The sequence below is a fragment of the Pipistrellus hanaki genome (assembly GCF_964339955.1).
Source record: "Pipistrellus hanaki genome assembly, chromosome: 1".
In the NCBI taxonomy this organism is placed as follows: Eukaryota; Metazoa; Chordata; class Mammalia; order Chiroptera; family Vespertilionidae; genus Pipistrellus; species Pipistrellus hanaki.
This window is the reverse complement of record NC_140503.1, coordinates 75,945,779-75,966,890: the sequence shown is the minus strand read 5'-3', so window position 1 is coordinate 75,966,890 and position 21,112 is coordinate 75,945,779.

Here is a 21,112-nt window from a genome sequence, read left to right as displayed (position 1 = left end):
TAGATTGAAGAACAACATTGAGCCTAGACATTAAATCTAAACAGAGCTTTGTGCAACAAACACATTTTACAATATCAGGATTCGTGTCCCTTTATTGTCCCATCAAGATATGAGAAAGAAGATCACAGCGTAAATTAAGAAGTTATTATTTGATAGATGATCCTTAGATTCAACTTTGGTAAATTAAAAAATAAATTAAAATCTATTTCAGCAGGGACATGGCACCCGGTCTATGAAAATTATTTATATATATATATATATATATATATATATATATATATATATATATATATATATATTTCAAGGATCTCATTTCAATCTCTTTAACATTAAATATTTTATCTGTTCCCTAGCCAGTTTGGCTCACTGGATAGAGTGTTGGCCTAGGGACTGAAGAGTCCCAGGTTCGATTCCTGTCAAGGGCATATACTTTGGTTGTAGGTACATCCCCAAAGGGGGCTATGAAGGAGGCAGCTGATTGATGCTTCTCTCTCATTGATGTTTCTAACTCTCTATCCCTCTATCTTCCTTTCTAAAAAGGTTCTATAAAGATATATTAAAAATATTTTATCTGCATATTTTAACAAACATAAACCCTATCATAATTTCTATAAATTTACATCAATCTTTTTTTTAAAATATATTTTATTGATTTTTCACAGAGTGGAAGAGAGAGGGATAGAGAGTTAGAAACATCGATGAGAGAGAATCATCGATCAGCTGCCTCTTGCATACCCCCTACTGGGGATGTGCCCGCAACCAAGGTACATGCCCTTGCCCGGAATCGAACCCGGGACCTTTCAGTCCCCAGGCCGACGCTCTATCCACTGAGCCAAACCGGTCCCGGCAATTTACATCAATCTTAAATTGGACATTATTTGAACAAATACATGTTTTTGGCTTAGTATTAAGATATGAAACTAAAGCATCAAATGACAGAACTAAGTCACATTCTTATAAATATATTGTAGCTCAAATCTTCCTAAAATCAACAGAAAGACCACATTTCATTTTATTTGTTAATAATTCTTTAGCTAAAGGGTTTAGTCAAATAAAGTAAGTTTATAATAGTTCCCTCAGTTATGTACTTAACACTACTTAAGAAAAAAAGTATGCTAACTTGAGGCTAGGATGGTAAACTGAAAAACAATAATGGAATTGCTGCATTTTCTTCTCTGTTATTACCACTAAAAGAAAAACCTCTCTTCACACTGATCTGGATATTAACTAGTAGTCAGGTATATATTACATCACAAAACAGTTAATATTTTTGCTCTTCCTCTCATGTTATTTTCTACTTGATCTTAGTAACTAACCCATGTCCTTACAACTAGGTAAAGAAAATATAAACCTGGTTAATATGAGGATTGAAATTTGGTGACTTCAAGACTACAACTTTTAATTTTATCTGTTATTATATCTTATCAAGCCTGGGAACTTTGTAAAAATAAACATTTTGTTTCAGCTGGTTTTGGGCAGGGCCAGTAATTGCACATTTCCAGTAATTTCTTGGAAGATGCCAATGCTGCTAGTTCATGGACCATGCATTTAATTATAAGGTTGTAGTCACATTAGGAAAATATTCAATTTTAATTTCATTAAATTTATACTGGATATAATGTCTATAGAGTCATATAATATTAACCCACAACAATGACAGTATCCTAAAAGAAAAAATCATACAAAGGGAAATATACTAACTTCAAAGTTTATAAAACCCGTTTTTATATACTTTGAACATGTTCTGCATATCCTAATTGTGCACCTACTTCAATAGCCAAGACTTCTCACCTACACTAATACTCCACATCTACACTAATACTTCTCAACCACAAGATTTCTTTGCATCTTGCTCATTTATTTATTTTTATAGTTTCAGTGTCCACAAGTACTCTCAGGAGCTCAGCAAGAGCTCCTCTCTCAATTCACAGCCATATGCTGCTTAAGTAACAGCAATACCCCTTTGTACAAATGGAAAAATGAGCATTCTTAAAAGCATCTCTCCTGTGTTCTCACCAAAAGGTGCCACTTCTTTCAGATCATTGTTCAAACCTGACTTGGAGAAATATTTGCCTGATTTCATGCAGTGTATTCATTCAGCTTTGCCACAGTGTTATACATTAAGATTACTTTTCAAAGAGAGAAAATTATTGGAAATCATAGTCTAACAATTCTATCTGAATAAATTATGTTGTTTAGAAAACATCAAAGTTTTTTTTCATTGTTACATGCATGTATGTGTATAGGCACATAATACACACTACATTTACAGATACAGAGAGCTTAAAGAGTAGATGAGAAAATTAAACCATTAATAGCAGAAATATATAATAGAAGATTATACTGCCCTGGTATTTTCTAAATAATGTTTCCTTGCATCTGAAAGTAATACTATTTGGAGATAAACATAGCAAAATGATTAAAGACATGTGTATTGAAATAAGAGAGCCTGAGTTTGAATCCCAATTCTATTATTCAGTAGCCATGTGACATAGGACACTTAACCATCCTGGATCTCGGTTTCTTCACAATAGTTTCTGCTTCAAAAAAGTGTATTAGCTTTTGCTTCACAGCAAAAATAAATAAGTAAATAAAAATACAAAATCACACAGGCATAAAACAGTAATCATTAGTTTCTTATGATAAGGTCTATGGATTTACAGGTTGGACAAAGAAGTCAATTTGTGGGTTAAATACAGGTCAGTTCCGTGTGTCTCATACTGTGGCCAGGGTTGGCTACAACTATTCCTTATAGTGGAGTTCTGAATTTTTCAGAGTGTTAAGCAGTAATATGTGCTGTTTCTTAAGACCAAAATTCTATACAATAACAATAGAACCTTAGCTCCATTTGATTGGCCAAACCAAATCATATGCCAGACCCAACTTCAAGGAGATGTGGAAGGAAACTTCCTCATCAGTGGTAAGCAGACAGACAATGACAATTATCTGAACAATAATTAATCTGCTCCAATATCTTGTGAGCGTTTTATAATGCACTTCAGTTGCTTAGAAACTGGGATACAATAAGTACTCAGCAAATGCTTAGAAAAAAAGAGATTTAGAGGAAGATTGAGCAGGACTTAGCTGACTATTCACCAGCCATTTTCCTTTGGCTCTTGAATACACAGCTCAAACACATTTACCAGTTTCCCTTGCATTTAGTACAGACATTGGTCTTTCTGGCCAATGGAAAGTGGAACAAAGCAATTGCTAAACCTCAGTCTGGCTCACACACACATACACACACACACAAAAAAAAAATCTCCCCTATAGAGGGCCAAATGGGAAGCACCTGGACATTCTGTAGATTGTTGCTGACTGGGCCCGGATATTGACAGAATCATGTCAGTTGCATTCCCACCCTGGGAGTGCTGAGATGTTCTTAGTTCCTGGCTTGTGTTTGTTCAAGAGGAAGGAGTGAGTGGAACCTGGGCTCTCCCAGGCTCCTTGTTTTCCTGTGAAACCCCTTGTTGGATTGGAGTATAAATAGATGTGCTGTGTGGCTCAGGAGGTTGTCAGTCTGTCTCTCCAGCAGAGGAGGTCAGCGGCCCTCCCAGCTCCCAGCTTGAAATCTATTTCTATGTCTTCTCTCTTTATTTCTAATATTTCTCAATACCTGGGCACCTCCACTTAGAATCGGTTCGTTCATCTCTCTTTCCATGCAGGACATGGAAAAGGGAGATCCCCGCAGCTTCAGGCCCCCACACTCCCCAACAATCCTCCATGAAGCTTGAAGCAAAGGTCCAGAGAAAGACCCAGAGGTTCTAGACAAGGGTGTCCAGCAGAATTTTTGTGATGATGAAAGTGTTCTCTATCTGCATTCCCTAATCTTAATATATAAAAACCCTGGGTCATAATGACCAGTAACAACTGAGGCTTGACCAACTGAAAGTCAGTCCTGCAATCAGAGCTGGGTTGCCATGGCAATCCAGCGCTTACTGTTCTGCTGCAGGCTTGGTTCCCCAGCCCTGATTGCTGAGGGGGCTGCGAATCAGGGCCAGAGAGAGGCCTAAAGAGAGAAGCAGGGACTGATCCATTGCCTCTGTGGCAGCTCTTGATCAACACTCGCCTCTCTCACTCCCAGTCTGGCCAGCAGCAGCACCTCCATTTTTCTCCTGGCCTGCACTGGGGCTGCTGATCAGCCTCACCTTTCTTTTTTTTTTTTTTTTTTTAAAATGCAGTTTCTTTTTTTTTTTTTTTTTTTAATATTTTTTTATTGATTTTTCACAGAGAGAAAGAGAGAGGGATAGAGAGTTAGAAACATCGATGAGAGAGAATCATCGATCAGCTGCCTCTTGCACACCCGCCACTGGGGATGTGCCCGCAACCAAGGTACATGCCCTTGACCGGAATCGAACCCGGGACCTTTCAGTCCGCAGGCCGACGCTCTATCCACTGAGCCAAGCCGGTCCCAGCCAGCCTCACCTTTCTTATCAGGCCCAGTTGATAGGCCCAGAGATGCAGACTGGCATAGAAACTGACCAATCAGAATGAAATCTGGGTCAGCTGACTGGCATAGAAACCGACCAATCAGAACCAAATAGGCTGGCAGAGGAGGGCAATTGGGGATGAAATCAGGCCTGTAAGGGAGGGTAGTTAGGGCAAGATTAGGCTGGCAGGGGAGGGCAATTAGGGGTGATCAAGCAGGCAGGCAGGCAGGCAGAGGCAATTAGGGGTGATCAGGCAGTCAGGCAGGTGAGCGGTTAGGAGTCAGCAGCCCTCAAGGGGTACCCTATTAGAGAGGGTACAGGCTGGGCTGAGGGAATTTCCCCATCCAGTCCATGCACGAATTTCATGCATGGGGCCACTAGTAGTTCGTAACAAAATATAACTATTGAGCACTACAGCTGAGGAGTTGAATTTTTCATTTTAATCTTTTAAATTTAATGACTACCATATTGAACTCTGCAGTTCTAGAAAGGACAAATATTCTAGATAGTATGAATCTGCAAGGTTGCATGCTAATCATCTTAGTGAGCTATATCATGACAAGAAGTTAAATTTTACCTTGTTCCACAACTGAGATTTGGAGATGGTTTGATGGAGCTGTTAATCCACTCTATCAGGGACTGTATGTAATAGAGTTACTAGTAAGCATACAGGATTTACCTAATTGCAGATCCCTAAAGTTATTAGGGGTTTCTATTTTGTTCCCATTAGTTTAGAATCATCTAAAGTGTAACAGGAAGGAGTAAGAAACCCATATCAGCATCTTGATTAGTAAACTGTTTCCCTCAGCTCTGAAGATCTTTCTCTAGTCTACGGAGGGTTCTAGGAAAGAACTGTTTTTGCACAATCATGTATTTTTCCCCCTAATTTTGTTGTCTTATACATAACTCCACTGTATCCTTTAAAATACAAAAGGCAAGATTGTTAGGTCTGTGGTTATGTTTTGTTATTCTGAGATTATTCTCCTCTAAACAATGGTGCTTCTTATGTACCTATCTAGAATGAGGAACAATAGTGCCTTAATATATAAGGACAAGATATATAATGCTTTAAATTTTTTCAATATTAGTCTTTGACAGCAGTGAGTTAGTTTTCTGAATTTAAACATTTAATGACAATTTAGTAAGTATTCACCCTTGTGTTACTTACTTGCCTATAAAACTTCTTATAAGGATATAGTTTGAGTTTGCTTCATGCAGGATTTTCCTTTTGCTTATGTAGAAAATAGCATCACAAATTTAAAACCTGTCCTTGGAAAATTTATGCTATAATATAAGAGTGAATGTGGGCTATCAGAATTTACTGCTAAATATAATTGATGTGTTTAATTTATAGAATGGAAAGGTTTTGAGATCATAAATGAGGAGTCTTATTATTTTTCCAAGATTATAAGTGGTATTTATTCATGAATAACCACTCATTCAAATATTTAAGTGAATCTGAGATTTATTCAAAATATTGCAGCCAAGGCAATTATCAAAGCTGTTTCATACCAATTATGATTTTATAGACAAGCTAGCACAAGCCATTGTGCTCCTTGCCATACAGAATTCAAAAATTGGAGACAAAATCATCTCCTGAATTTATAATAAAAGTAATATAGTACATAGCAATAAGTAGTTAAAGTTTTGTTGATTTATAACTTTTAAGGTGGCTTTCAAACTCATGCTATTCATCTCTCTCAAGTAACTCTGTGAGGATGCACAATGGTATTTTCTCATTTAAGTGAAGCAATTAGACTCTGAAGAGGTAAATTATTTACTTGATATCATAAGTCATAAACATTCAAAAGTAAAGCTAGAATTATATGATTTGAATATAAACAACAGTTTCTCTTACTCAGAATTACAGTAATAAAATCTGAATGAGTTTTACTGTACTTAGAAATGAGTTCCACATATTAACAGCACAACTCAAGCACTATTATAAAAGCTGTGATAGGGCTCATAGATTATAATTTGCTAGGACTTTAATAGACGGATGTATTTTTTAAGAAATATGTTATTCTAGAATATTTAAAAAAATATTCCCAATCTTATTTACACTATTAAAATGCTTACTAATCTAATTTTAATATTGTGCAAAGATAAAACATATGCCTACTTCTTTTCTAAAATAGTCAAGTTAGTCAAATTATGATTAATGAAGATTTATTGGATACCAACATATGAGTCTTTAGTGAATGATGCTCATTCTTTTTAACTGGACTGCATAATTCAACAATGAATAATGTAAACTATGATAAATAGCATGCTAACATGATAGAGATTTAAGTGACTGTTTTGCCCTCACAGATCTTCAAAGTTTTTAACAAATACAGAATTCATTACAGCCATTCTAAAAAAAAAAAAAAAAAAAAAAAGGTCCGTTCAATTCCTATAAGCAACATATTGGAATTACTTGAAACAGGCTTGTGGTAGCTATTCTCTGGGGAGAATAGTTGTTAACTCAATAGCATCAAGTCCTGAGATGAAGGGAGAGAAAAACAAACCAATCAAAGCTAATGGTTCCTGATGAACCCAGATTAAACTCAGAGATTGGTCTGGTTTAAATATACTCAAGGGAACAGTCCTTCAGATAAGAGTATCAATTTTCACTCTGGGTCAATAGGATGAAGAGTGTGCGGTTAAAAATCAGATATTGCAAATGTAAACAGCTTAAGCCAGGATGCCTGCAAGGGAGAAAAAAACAAAAAAAAAACTTGGCAATCAGAAGACACTCTGAGCATACATGAAAAATTATAATAAATATAGTAAAATTAAAAATTTAGTTAGATAATTTAGAAATATAGTTAAAATATATGTACAAACAGTAACTTTTCTATAAGCTTAGAAAAATGAAAAAAATATATCAATGAAAAATATGAAAATCATCATGCACAAAATTTGTTGAAAATATCTAGGATTAAAATGAAGAAAATTTCAAAAAATGTTAAATAAAATAAACACTTGTATAAAGAGATGTCACTGCACATTCATGATAAGTTTAAATATTTTTAAAATTTAATATTTTTATCTAAATTTAGTCTAAGTGCAAAGAAAATCTAATAAAAATATCTATATTATTTTTTGTTAATCTTAGACGATACTATAATTTCTTAAAGGAACCTATATAATAAAAGCCCAGGAACCGTTATGGCATAAGGACCAGAACAACCAATGACCAGACGACCAGCCAGGAGCTATGACAAGCACTGACCCAGACCGTGTTGTGGGCACCCTAACAGCCCAGAATCCCTTTCACCTTAACTGCAGACCCTGGCAGGAGGGAGGAGAAAGGAGGGAGCCAGATACCCACACCCTGGACCCTGACAGCAGGGAGGTGGAAGCCCCATTCCTCATGGAACCGGCCATTGCTCAGCTTGCTGTCTGCACCATGACAGCCCAGGTTCCCATTCACCTGCACCCCAGACCATTTTTGGATGTCCTTCTGATGGAGACAAATTATGGGATGAGAATGAATCTTTGTATTTTATTGAATATTTTTGTTGGAAATTACACCAAAGAGAAGGTGCCTGTGTGAACTGTGAAATGCATGCCCCTAATGAAATTCAAGAAGTATTCACATCGCATGGAATGAAATGTTCACATTTCAAACTTCCATACTATCCTTTATTAACAAATACAGTTGCATGTGATGAATCTTACGAGTGACAACAGGCAGAGGTTTTGATAAATTCTCTGAACGATGAGCAGTTGGCAGCCTTTCAGACTATAACTTCTGCCATCAAAGAGCAAACTGTACACCCCAAATGCTTTTTCTTGGATGGTCCAGGCAGTAGTGGAAAAACTTATCTTTATAACATTTTAATACATTATATTAGAGGTCATGGCAGTACTGTTTTACCCACAGCATTTACAGGAATTGCTGCAAATTTACTACTCAGTGGAAGAATCTTTCAGTCCCAATATAAATTACCAATTCCATTAAAAGAAACTTAAATTTCTAGAATCTATATAAAGAGTAAAGTTGCTGCCGAAACTGGTTTGGCTCAGCGGTAGAGCGTCTGCAGACTGAAGGGTCCCAGGTTTGATTCCGGTCAAGGGCATGTACGTTGGTTGTGGGCACATCCCTGGTGGGGGGTGTGCAAGAGGCAGCTGGTTGATGTTTCTCTCTCATCGACATTTCTAGCTCTCTATCTCTCTCCCTTCCTCTCTGTAAAAAATCAATAAAATATATATTTTTAAAAAAGAGTAAAGTTGCTATAACTATTAAAAAGGCCCAACTTCTCTTTCTTGATGAATGTACCATGGCATCCAGTCATGCTATAAATGCCAGAGATAGATAACTTAGAGAAATTATGAATTTGATTGTTACATTTGGTGGGAAAGTACTCCTCCTCAGAGGGGATTTTTGACAATGTCTCAGTATTGTGCCGCATGCTATGAGATCAGCCATAGTATAAACGAGTTTAAAGTGCTGTAGTGTTTGGGGATGTTTCAGACAGTTGTCTCTTAAAACAAATATGAGATCTGAGGATTCCACTTATAGTAAATGGTTAGTAGGAGATGGCAAACTTGATAGCAGTTTTCATTTAGGAATGGATATTATTGAAATCCCAAGTGAAATGATTTATAATTGAATCAAATAATTATAATTAATTTATAATCTATTATTGAAGCTACCTTTGGAAATAGTCTATCTATAGATAATATTAAAAATATATCTAACATGCAATTCTTTGTGCAAAAAAATGAGCACATTCAAAAACTAAATGAAGAAATTTTGAATATACTCAATGGAGATTTTCACACATATTTGAGTGGTGATTCTATTGATTCAATGGATGATGCTGAAAAGGGAAATTTTCCAATCGAATTTCTTAATAGTATTGCTCCTTTGGGAATGCTGTGTCATAAATTATATATAATGCTAATTGAACCAGACAGCCAAACAATCTTCCAGATGTCCTTCCAGACGACCTTCCAGACAAAGTCAGGGCTGTGAGGGCAGAGGCCAGCTGTTGCAGCTGCGAGAGCCATGGCTGCGAGGGCTGAGCCTTTGCACATATTTTGTGCATCATATGCCTGGTGCATGAATTCATTCATGGGTGGGATCTGGCCAGCCTGGCCAGAGGGAGGGGACATGGGCAGTTGGCCTGCCTGCCTGCTGGCCGAAATTCTGATTGAGGGGACAATTTGCATATTAGTATTTTATTATATAGGATATACACTGAGTGGCCAGATTATTATGTGTTCAGAGATCATAATAATCTGACCATTCAGTGTATATATACTAGAGGCCCAATGCACAAAGATTTGTGCAAGAATGGTCAGCACTGGCTGCCAGCACTGCCTTTGCTCTGGATGGAACTGCTTTTCGCTCTGGCCCGGAGCCACCTTTCCACCTGCCCAGAGGCCCGGAGCAGCTGGGATGGTGTGGAATGCCCCCGGCTGCTCAGTGCCTATGTATGCAAATTAACCTGCCATCTTTTTTGGATTACTTTGCATACTCACTCCTGATTGGCTGGTGGGTGTCATAAAGGTAAAGTCAATTTGCATATTACTCTTTTATTAGTGTGTGTGTGTATATATATATATATATATATATATATATATACACATACACACACATATATATATGTACATACATTGTGTGTATATATACATATATACACACACACACACATTGTTAAGTTGCAACATGGTATGTATGTTATAATGGCAATTCCCATTTAGAAAATACTCTGGGTATATATGAGTTATAAGTATTTGTCATTAAGAAAAACTTGGTCCAAACCCTCACTGCTTCCCCCTGAGGGCAGATAAATCTCCCAAGATGGAAGTGGAGAAGACTTTTCACTACCTTGTTTAAGGAACAGACTTAGAGCAATCCCTAACTTTCAATGGCCCCTCCCATGCATTTCTATGTTTATGATTCCATGTATCTGAAAAATCATAGTTTTTGTCCAGTGCTTACTAACATATCTGTGTGTTTGTCTGCTGTTTTACTTCATATCTGCCATTGCTAAACTGTGAGCTAAGGAAGACTGCCACATAAGCTTATTCCATAACCTTGAAACAAAACTGGAAAAAATATTAGAAATATCTTTTGTCAAAGGCAGCCATAGGGCTTACCTCTACATTGAAGTGCTCATAGAATCATAAATGCTTTTAATTTTCTTTTTTGAGTTAATCCGTGCTATTCAAATTTTCTACTATTTTTCAAAATATTTTTTATTGATTTCAGAAATGAAGGGAGAAAGAGAGATAGAACATCAATGATGAAAGAGAATCATTGATTGGCTGCCTCCTGCACATCCCACAATGAGGAGGAGGTTCCAGCCTGCAACCTAGGCATGTGTTCTGATGAGGAATCAAATGGTGATCTCCTGGTTCATAGATTGATGTTCAACTACTGAGCCAAGCCAGCTGGGCTCAAATTTTCTACCCTTGACATGACTTGTATTTGTAATTATAAAATGCATATATGATATGTTATTGGTCTTAATATCCCTAATAATATGTTCTAAAATAAAGAAAAAGTAAAACCAATTTCATTGTCCTAGGTCAGTGATAGGACAATGAATATTTTCTAATAAGAAATACACTCCAGTCTGTGCCACCACTGATTTACGAGGCTTTCTGGGCACAGTATTAGTGCATAATCTCTTCGATAATAAAAACTGTGTCAAATGCATTTTTCTACTCAGTGCAGCTAGCACAGGGCATTATTCAGAGTATTCAATGAAACTTGAGTTGAATTTAACTCAAGTATTTTGAGACTAACTTACAATACACCTCAGTCCCATTTTATCAACTACCATTTAATATATCCTGGTTTGATATATTTGGAGATAGGTTTTAACTCTCTAATTTTTTGTTTAAGATTTCTAAAAAAATAAAAAAGTGCACATCATCTTTAAGATAAAAAATCTGAGGCAAATTGTGAACTTGTCAACTCTAAATTCTTTGGTTTATTATCTTAAAAAACATACAAGTACCATCTAGTACATCAGAGCCAAATATCAACAGTACAACAATTGAAATTTCTTTTGAGAGCCAAATTTTTTAAACTTAAACTTCTTCTAACGCCACTTCTTCAAAACAGACTCACCCAGGCGGTGGTATTTTGTGGAAGAGCCACACTCAAGGGGCCAAAGAGCCGCATGTGGCCTGTAAGCCGCAGTTTGCTGACCACAGATCTAGTATCACAACTCTCAGTGAGCAGTTATGTATGCCCAAATGAATCATTATTTGCTTCAGATCCAACTAATCATGCTATTTAAATATACATTCCTATCACTATTACAGAAAGAAAGAATGAACTTGAGGTCTTATAGCATATAGCTCCATATATAAATGATTACAATGCAGTGCTACTGTCTTTTTATGTATTGAAAAGATCCTCCCCACCCTCCCACCCCCATTCTCAAGAAGGTTAAAGTAAATGTGGCATGCTGATTATTGATCTCAGATTAGAGCATCATATCTCCCCAAAGGACACCCAAACTGAACTGCTAAAAAAAAAAAAAAAAAAAAAAAAAAAAAAAAAAAAAAATGGGTCACTGGGACAAAACTTATATTATAGAAGGACGTACATTTTTATAGGGTTTCAAGGGCTTTCTGTGTTTATTTAGGATTCTGAAAATATGTTATATGAATGTGTTTAGGCCTGTAACCTGCCCCTCTATTCATTTTATTGACCTAGGTTTACTATAAAAGCAAAAAGTTTATATCTGCCAAAAAATATGTACATTCCACACAGGGTTCCAGAAACTAAGCATCGAAAAAATCTAATCTGACTGGACTGCTGATTGATTTCCTAAAGTCCCATTGCTTTCGATTTCTCAGTGATGACATACTTTCCTGCAGTCAATATGCATCTCTTAATTTGTTTGCAGGAAAATTGGCCTCTTTTGCCTTCTCAAACCACACTTTGTAATCAATGGCTATGTTCTGAATGCAACTCAGAAATGTCTTTAGAAATCGAGGGTAGTTTCAATAAATTATTTTTAGCGTGATGTCCCTCCAGGATCTTATTATTACCATAGCATAGCAGCAAATTATTTTTTCTTCCTTGCATCTGCAAACCAACACATATTCTATTACTCTACACCAAAATTTACAGAGCAGTCACATGCTATGAATATATTTTGTTCAATAAAATCTATTCCCAAATCATTTCTTGGAAACATGCCGTAGTTACATTATCCTTGTGATAGTTCCTATCTATTAAAACATAGGAATTGATTCTGCAGTCATTTGGCCTACCTAATAGAGTAAATCTTCAACAGCTGCACATAGAAAGAAAGTCTAAATTTTTAAGAAAACCAAGGACCATCTGATACTATTAAAAGATCCTCAGTAAGTGAAGTACTTAGGCTTGGGATTTAAAGTCAAAATTAGATTACAGTAATAAGTAACAATGATAGCTTAGAGTAAGCTCTTTCATTTATATTGAATGCTTCTGTTCCAAAAAATGGTTGATCTTTCCCAGAGATTGCTTAATGCAATGTACTATTATTTTATTTTATGTAATTGAAGTACAGTATATTTGTATTGTTTCAATTATTCACCTTTGAGGTAAACCTCACCAGTCTATGGCCAACACAGGCAAGCCTACCTTGCTATAGATATCTGAATTTGAGGACAGCTCCTTAGCAAGTATTCATCTTTGACTGGTCTATCCTACAAAACCACTCCTTACAGGCAGTCCTCAGGTTACGTTGGACTTGATGTATATTGTTTTGTGGTGACATTGCCATCTCCCATTTATTTATTTAAAAAAAAAAAAGGGGGATGGGGGGAAAAATAAATAAAATATATTTAAAAATAAATAAATAAATAAATAATAAATAAAATAAAATACAAAAAAAAAGTTCTGTCATTTCAACATATGTACATATGTGCTTTATGTTTTTTATTATTTATTTACCACAAGTAAAGGTCAGGAATTGTTATCTTTCTTTTAAAAATTTTTTTACTGTTTCACTTCATTACTGCTGTGTATGTGCTCCATGTGAGTGATGTAGGTGCTTTTGTAGGTGGGTTCCCATTTACTGAGAAAATCGCGTTATATCTCTCCGTAGGAATAGATCTTTCACGTAACCCGAGGACCTACTGTATAAGCAACAACAAATGACACAACCTTAAAATCCTACAATAACAGTGGTAGGAGATTCTACATTAATGTCTAGCCACAATATATTGTAATTTCACAGTTAACTCATTTAGACAAAAGACATAAGAAAAACAAAACCACAACCAGAATGGAGATATTGCCAGCACAATTACCAGGAAGTCTGGTTCAGGGCTTGCAATAGGGTCATGTAAGTTAGACCATAGAATTCTCCAAGACTGGAGCTCAGTGTAGAGCCACAAATGAACACTCACAAGTACTAGTATGTTACTTATTCAACACCGTTACTTATCCAACACAAAGTGGGCACCAGTGCTGTGCTAGGCACTTTTCTAAGAAGGGATCCTGTAGTGAACCACCTGGACAAAAATCCTTCTTCTCATGGAGTTTCCACTTTGGACGGAACAACGTACACAAAAGATATATCCACATGCAAATGATAAGTTCTCTAAAGAAAAAGCAAAGTATGGAAATCTCATCGACAATGTTGCATTACATCTCTTGAGAATATACTTTAAAACAATTTCAGTACATGCTTTTAGAGTTATGAAACAAAAAGACTTTTTCAGAGATCTCATACTTATGACGTTTTAGAACTTATTCATAGAAGGATTAGTGCAAGATCCAAAAGTATTTAATTCCAGGTTTGTGCTTAAATGAATGTCTTAACTTTCATCTTTCACTAGCCATAAGGTATATTTAAGTTTAAGGATCATAGTATTACCTTAAAAAGAGTATTAGAATAAAGCTAGTAAATGAGGGCTCTAGAGATTTAAGAGATCATGAGATCATGAACAAATCTTAGTCTCTGTGTTGTTTTTTCTAACTAGCAAATGCAGATAAGCTGTTTCGAATAAATATAAAGGAATACAGTCAAACCTTGGTTCTCAAATGTCTCCCATCTCCAATAATTTCCTTTTCAACCTGACAACCATTTCATGCTGAAACCTGTACTAGAGGCCTGGTGCATGAAATTCCTGCAAGGGAGAGTATGTCCCTCAGCCCAGCCTGCACCCTCTCCAATCTGGGACCTCTCAAGGGATGTCCAACTGCCCACTGGGATTGGGCCTAAAGGGGCAGTCAGACATTCCTCTCACAATCCAGAACTGCTGGCTCCCAACTGCTCGCCTGCCTGCCTTCCTGATTGTCCCCTAACCACTCCCCTGCTAGCCTGATTGATGTCTAACTTCTCCCCTGCCAGTCTGTTTGCCCCCAACCGCCCTCCCCTGCTGGCCTGATTGTCCACAACTGCCCTCAGTATGAGTCAGTTTTCCTGCTAAAGCTCATGCGGTTAACATCTCAGGAAACTGTGCTGTGGATATTTTCATGTGTTGTTTTTGTTTTTGTTTTTTTGCTTTTATTTCTGTTTATTAAATTTTCTTTTTTTTTTTTACTGTAGATTTCCTTTTTGTTAAATCTTCATTTACATTTCATGTCCTTTTTGTTTTTATTTGTTTTTATTGTTGTTAATCCTCACCTGAGGATATTTTTGTCATTGATTTTTAAAGAGTGGAAGGGAAGAAGAGAGACAAAGAGAGAGGAACATCAATGTGAGAGAAACACATTGATTGGTTGCCTCCCAAAGGTACCCCAAAGGGACAGGAATCAAGCCTGCAATCAAGGTACATGCTCTATGTGGCTGAAACTTTAACCACTGAGCAAACCAGCTAGGGCTTCTTTTTGCTTTTAGTGTTTATTTATATATTAAACAGTACATGAGACATGTACTATATATAACAGAGGTTAAAACAAGGAATCATCTGAGGGTCTGGGAAGGATTAATTTAATTTACGTTATTTCTAATGGGGAAAAAATGATTGGTTTTCAGACAGCCTTCCAGAACAAATTAAATTCAAGAATGATATACCAGGTACTATAATTACTATAGAGGTACACTGAAGAAGACAGTAAACACTAAATTATTCATTATAGGTGCTAAAAAAGTAGAACTCAACCCTATTCTAAACAAAAAAAATAATCTACTCTAAAATTTAAGCATAAAACTTAAAGGATAAGAATATGTTAGTATATTTACTAAGTGGTATATTTGAATATTTGAACTCAGGTTCCCTGAAAGGAAGGCAATGCATATTTATTTGTATGATAATTTTATATAAAAATATTTACAATAACCCCTATAGATAGATAGATAGATAGATAGATAGATAGATAGATAGATAGATATAGATAGATATTATTAATGTGAACTAATCAATTAAAATTTAAATCATGTATAAATCTCTCAGGTGTACTCATAGAGTGTCTTGCTGGCATTCTCCCTATCTCCTCCTTGGTCTCTTATTTTTAACTCTACTCTCTTACACAACCACACTAGTTATTTGACAGCATGGTCATAATAAAGTGGCATCTGAAATTGTTCATTTTTTAACTCAAGTCATTGGAAACAGAGTAAAGAGCTATAAGGAGTTTGTGTTGCTTTATAAAGCCTTTTAGTTGAAAGAGAAAGAATAAAACAATCTATAAATTTTGTTTTAAATATTTTCACAAATTTTATAAGGCTGATCATTTTACTAAAAATACCCTCTAATTTGATTTAAATATCAAGTGTTAATGATGAAAGCAGATATATATTACATTGATAGAACAAAGACATAAGATTTCTAGGGCTCACAAAAGCTACATCAATCTTTCATTAAAAGCTTCAGAATTTAGCTGATTTCACTTAGTAATAACCTAATTAGTGAAAGTAAAGAAATAATAACATTCATTAATCTATTATCTATTTTATATAAATTCTATAATGAAATTCATTTACAGCCATGAGATTACAGGTTATAAATGACTTTCATAATGTTGTTAACACATTGAGAAACCTGATTTAACTTGTAAGTGTATCTTTTTCACTGAATTTGTACAAAATCCATTCATCAAAGTGTTTTATCTACATTCATTTCTTACCAGAAGGATCAAGGGGATGAGGGCAAAGAAAGAAAAATGAGAAGGAAAGAGGAAACAGGAAAGAAGGAATTCCTGAACCAAATTTTAGGCTTTTCAAATACCTAGCACAAAATGGGAACCATTTAGTATGTTGTCATGCTAATGTAAGTAATAATGGCTTTTGTCCCCAGTTTCAGATAAATGCTAAGAAAAATAATTCTTGCTTTTACATTTTGTTTTTCTACTAAGAGCTCCAAAGAGCCATTTTCAAAATTATTGTTCTATTAAAAGCCTGGCTCAACTCCTCTAACCTGCCTTCTTTGCATTTATGTTTGGGATAAGAATTTCATGACATAAAATTCTCAATGTGCCCCTGATGGTATTTTGATTCCTCCCCAATTATGACTCAGATCCAGAAAATAGAAAAGGCTAGTTCATCAGTCCAAATGCCACAATTATTTTATCTTCTGAAGACTAATATATATATTTTTTCACATTAAAGGCATAGACGCCCTGTTCCAACATAGGCTAAAATAACCCCCACTGCATGCTTCCTTAAAGCTTTTACTTTCTTTAGAAGTTGAAAGAAGGTAAGGAAACACTGTGAAATTTTAAGAAGATAGGTGTTTCTCTGTTTGGTGTTTTTTGCTTTATTTGACATTTAATAAGCCCACAAAAATCAAAGATCTCCTCAGGAGTACATACCTGACAAGTAGCCAGATTCTCCTGGTAATCACTAAAAGGAGAGTAACTGCCAAGTATTTTTTTTTTTTTTTTGTAAACCAAAGAGGTTTATCTCAATATTCAAACTGTTTCAAAGATGCATCATGTTAATACCCATGAAAAATTTGCATTCTACTCCTTTAAGTCCAATTTTGTTCATTTATTTAAAATATTCTTAAACATAATACTATTGAAGCTCCAGGGTACCTTAACTCTCTTGTTCAGGAGAGTTTAGAGAATCCCTGGCATATTGTTGTAGTAATGTTTAAAAAATGTCTAGAATGTTAAAAAGGCTTGAAATGTTTGAGTTAACTTTCTTGAAACTCAAAGTGTGATATTAAGGACACATGCTCCATTGTCCTGAAGTGTGTGTACCTCATAGATAAGGATTTGAACTTCAGTCTTAGGGTGACTTGCTAAGATAACCATTTGTGTGAGTGGCGTACTCCCCTAGATGATCACATGTAGCCCCTCACCCTGTTTGAGATTAACATGTGCGCAATGACGTAATTCATTGATAGCCACCTGGACTGCTGCAGGTGTGAAACAGGCTTTAAAAATAGGTCCTCATTTGTAATGCTAACAGCAAGACACCCATGAAAAACACACATGGTGTCAAGACAAGCCAAAGCAAAATCATTTGGGCAAAAATTGAAAAAGGATCCCAAGTCAAATTTATAGAAGAGATTCCTTTATTAACTTTTGGTCGAGAATATGTTTGTATATTTTCAGAAAACAACTCCAAAACCATATGGATCCCTTCAATAGAGAGGAATTGACAGGACTACTCTAGCCATGAAGACAGAAGAGAAGGAGTCCAGATATGGAAGACACCGATGACGCCTTGCTATACTAGCAGTCAGCAGCTGTGCATCACTGCAGGTTGCCCAAGACCAAATCAGAGAGGGTCGGACCTGCATTACCACCATTTGTCCATAATCCAGAGCTGAAATATCATTGCTGACATGTACACTAAGCGGGGGAGGAGTGTGGGTGTGTGTGTGTGTGTGGGGGGGGGGGGGGGCTTAGAAATGCAGATAAATCTGTATCTGTAGGGAAAAATGTGGCATTTAAAATTTCCAGAGGCTGGAGGCTTGGGAACAGGGTACTGGACCTGCTCCCTCCTCCCTTGCCTTTTCTTTAAAAAAATTTGAGGCATGGTTATGTATTTTTGAAGGATATAGAAAGAAAGTTTAGAAGTTTATTTGAAATTATAAAAGGCCAGCAACTAATAGGAAGGAATTAGTATGTTTATTGTAGAAAGCAGGGAGCCTCCTTGGACATTGAAGAAGGACTGTGGACCTCGGAAGGAACATGTACTGAAGGAACGCAGCTGCTGAACTGGACAATGGGCCTTTGAGGAGCTAAAGAAGGCTCTCGTCTCAGCACCTACCCTAATCTTGGCAGATGTCACGAAGCCCGGCTTCTACCTCTATGTGAGTGAGCTAAGAGTCATTGCCAAAGGGGTTCTCACTCAGACTCTAGGTCCCTGAAAGAGACCTGTTGCCTATCTATCTAGGAGACTGGACCCTGTGGCAGCAGGGTGGCCAGCATTTTTCCTGGCAGTGAAACCATTTGTGTGAGTGGTGTACTCCCCTAGATGATCACAAAATTGCTGGTGAAGGAGGCAGATAAGCAGACTATGGGCCAAGCTTTTCTCCTGGACCAGCCCTGTGTCCGGATTCATAAGACTCTGGCCATCAACCCTGTCAGCCTGCTTCCAGATGATGATGGAGGAACTCATTCATGACTGCACAGAGGTAACAGACGACAAAGTACTATTCACGGATGGGAGCAGTTACGTTCAGGATGGGACCTGATATGCAGAGGCGGTGGTAGTCACCCTGGACCACACCATTTGGGCACAGTTTCTGAACTTTTGGCCTTAATCCAGGCCCTTTGATGGAGACACTGTGCCATCCACAGAGAAAAGAGGGTTACCAACTGCAACTGGAAGGAATTGGCTGAACAGAAGCAGGCAACCGAAGGACCAGATGATTGGTGGACCCTCCATATGCAAGACTGTTGGTCCCAGAGGCTCTAGGTCAGAGTTGCCCAGTGACACCAGGTTACCCACTTAAGTGTCACCAAGACTTCTGAACTTCTGTGAGGCAGAGTTGCTAGAAGTACTGTCTGTGCACAGGTAAATGCTAAACAAGGTAAGGGGGTCCCCCTGGGAATTTGGGTCCCAGGGAACTTCCCCAGGAGAACATTGGTAAGTGGATTTCAGAGATTAAGCCACCAGCAATAAGGTCTAGTTTTTGTAGACACTTATTGATGGAAACTGCCTGGGATGGAAACTGCCTAGGATGGAAACTGCCTCTATAGTAATCAAGAGATTACTCCAGGAGATTATACCTAGATTTGGGCTGCCAGTATCAGATAACAGCCCCACCTTTGTAGCCAAGGTATCTCAAAGTATAGCTGTAGCCTTAGGACAGGCATAAGCAAGACTCTGAAAAGGGGTTTAACTAAATGTGTCCTAGAATTGGTGAAAATTGGACCAACCCCCTGTCTTTCGCCCTTTTATGGGCCAGGTGTACCCCCTATTGGGATGGATTTCCTCCCCCCCTCCCCTCTTTTTGGGATCAGGTATGGTGGTAAACCTTCCTCCATCCTTCCCAGGGTCAGGGAGAAGGAGAAAACTGGAATTGATAACCATTACCTTGCTCAAGTCCTTATAGGCTCTGCAGTTTGCTTGTTCCAGATGCACTGCCAGTGCCCACCGCAGACCCTATAGCCCGGGAACTCAGTGTGGGTAAAGAAATTCACTGCCCAAGGACTCAAAGGGACGCTGCACTGTTATCCTGAGCACGCCCACTGCTGTTGAAGTAGATGGCACCCAGACCTGACTACATGACTCCCAGCTCCTGCATGGCCTGGATCCTGGCAACTAGCGGCCTCACCTGTGAGATCCCCAGCCTGGGCTGCACTCAGTCCAGGAGGATAATTGATGCCTGCAGGAGGGAAACTGGACTTCATTGAGGACAATACTGATGGGAACTGTGGTACTAAAGGTCTTGGTAACTGTATTTGTTGTTTATGCTGAAAGGAAGTAGGCTGAGTCAATGATTTGACTCATGCACATAAGACAAGGGGATAGATAATGAGAGGGCAGGGCGGAGTTATCCTCCATTTTGTGTAACTGGACCCTAGCCCAATCAGGGTCAGCCAAAGCAGTGACATCACCACCGCAGTAAAACCCCAGGGCTTGGTGAAATTCGCTCTCTTCTGCCATGCGGTTGGCGTGTGTGGGACAGAGCCCATGCTAACATGGAAGAGGCTCTTTTGTTTATTGCATCAGACTCGGCTCCCTGGTGGTCCTTGGGGATCACGAAGTTGGACGTAACATACACATAAGGAATTGTTTGACATTGAAATTGGGAGTCAAAAGAACTGTTGGCCCAGAAAAAACTCACTACAGACTGATCCATTTGCCTCTCAATATAACCATTATTGCTTGTCTCAATTTTGGTTCTTATAAGTGTATTTCTAGTACCACATTATCTTACTCATCTAGGGGAAATGATGAACAACATAAACTTATTAACAAAAACAGACCTGGAGACAGGGAAGCATTGACCAGACTGTCAAACCTCAGAGAGAAGGTAGGGGAGGGTGGGGGTAAGGGACAGAGATCAACCAAAGGACTTGTGTGCATGCATATAGGCCTAACCAGTGTTCACAGACAACAGGGGGTTCGGGGCATGTGTAGGGTTGGGGTTTGGGATGGGAATGGGGGGAGGGGGGATGAGGACAAATATGTGATACCTTAATCAATAAAGAAATTTTAAAAAATAATAGGTCCTGGCCAGCTAATGATACTCACCTGACCATACAGCCACAAAGACAAGTCCTTTTGTCAGTCCGACAAGCGATGCCACTCCATGCTCCTCTCCCTTCCAAACAATAGAAGAAAGGCTAGTACCTCCCGATTGAGATGCCACCTAGCTCTCTGGTG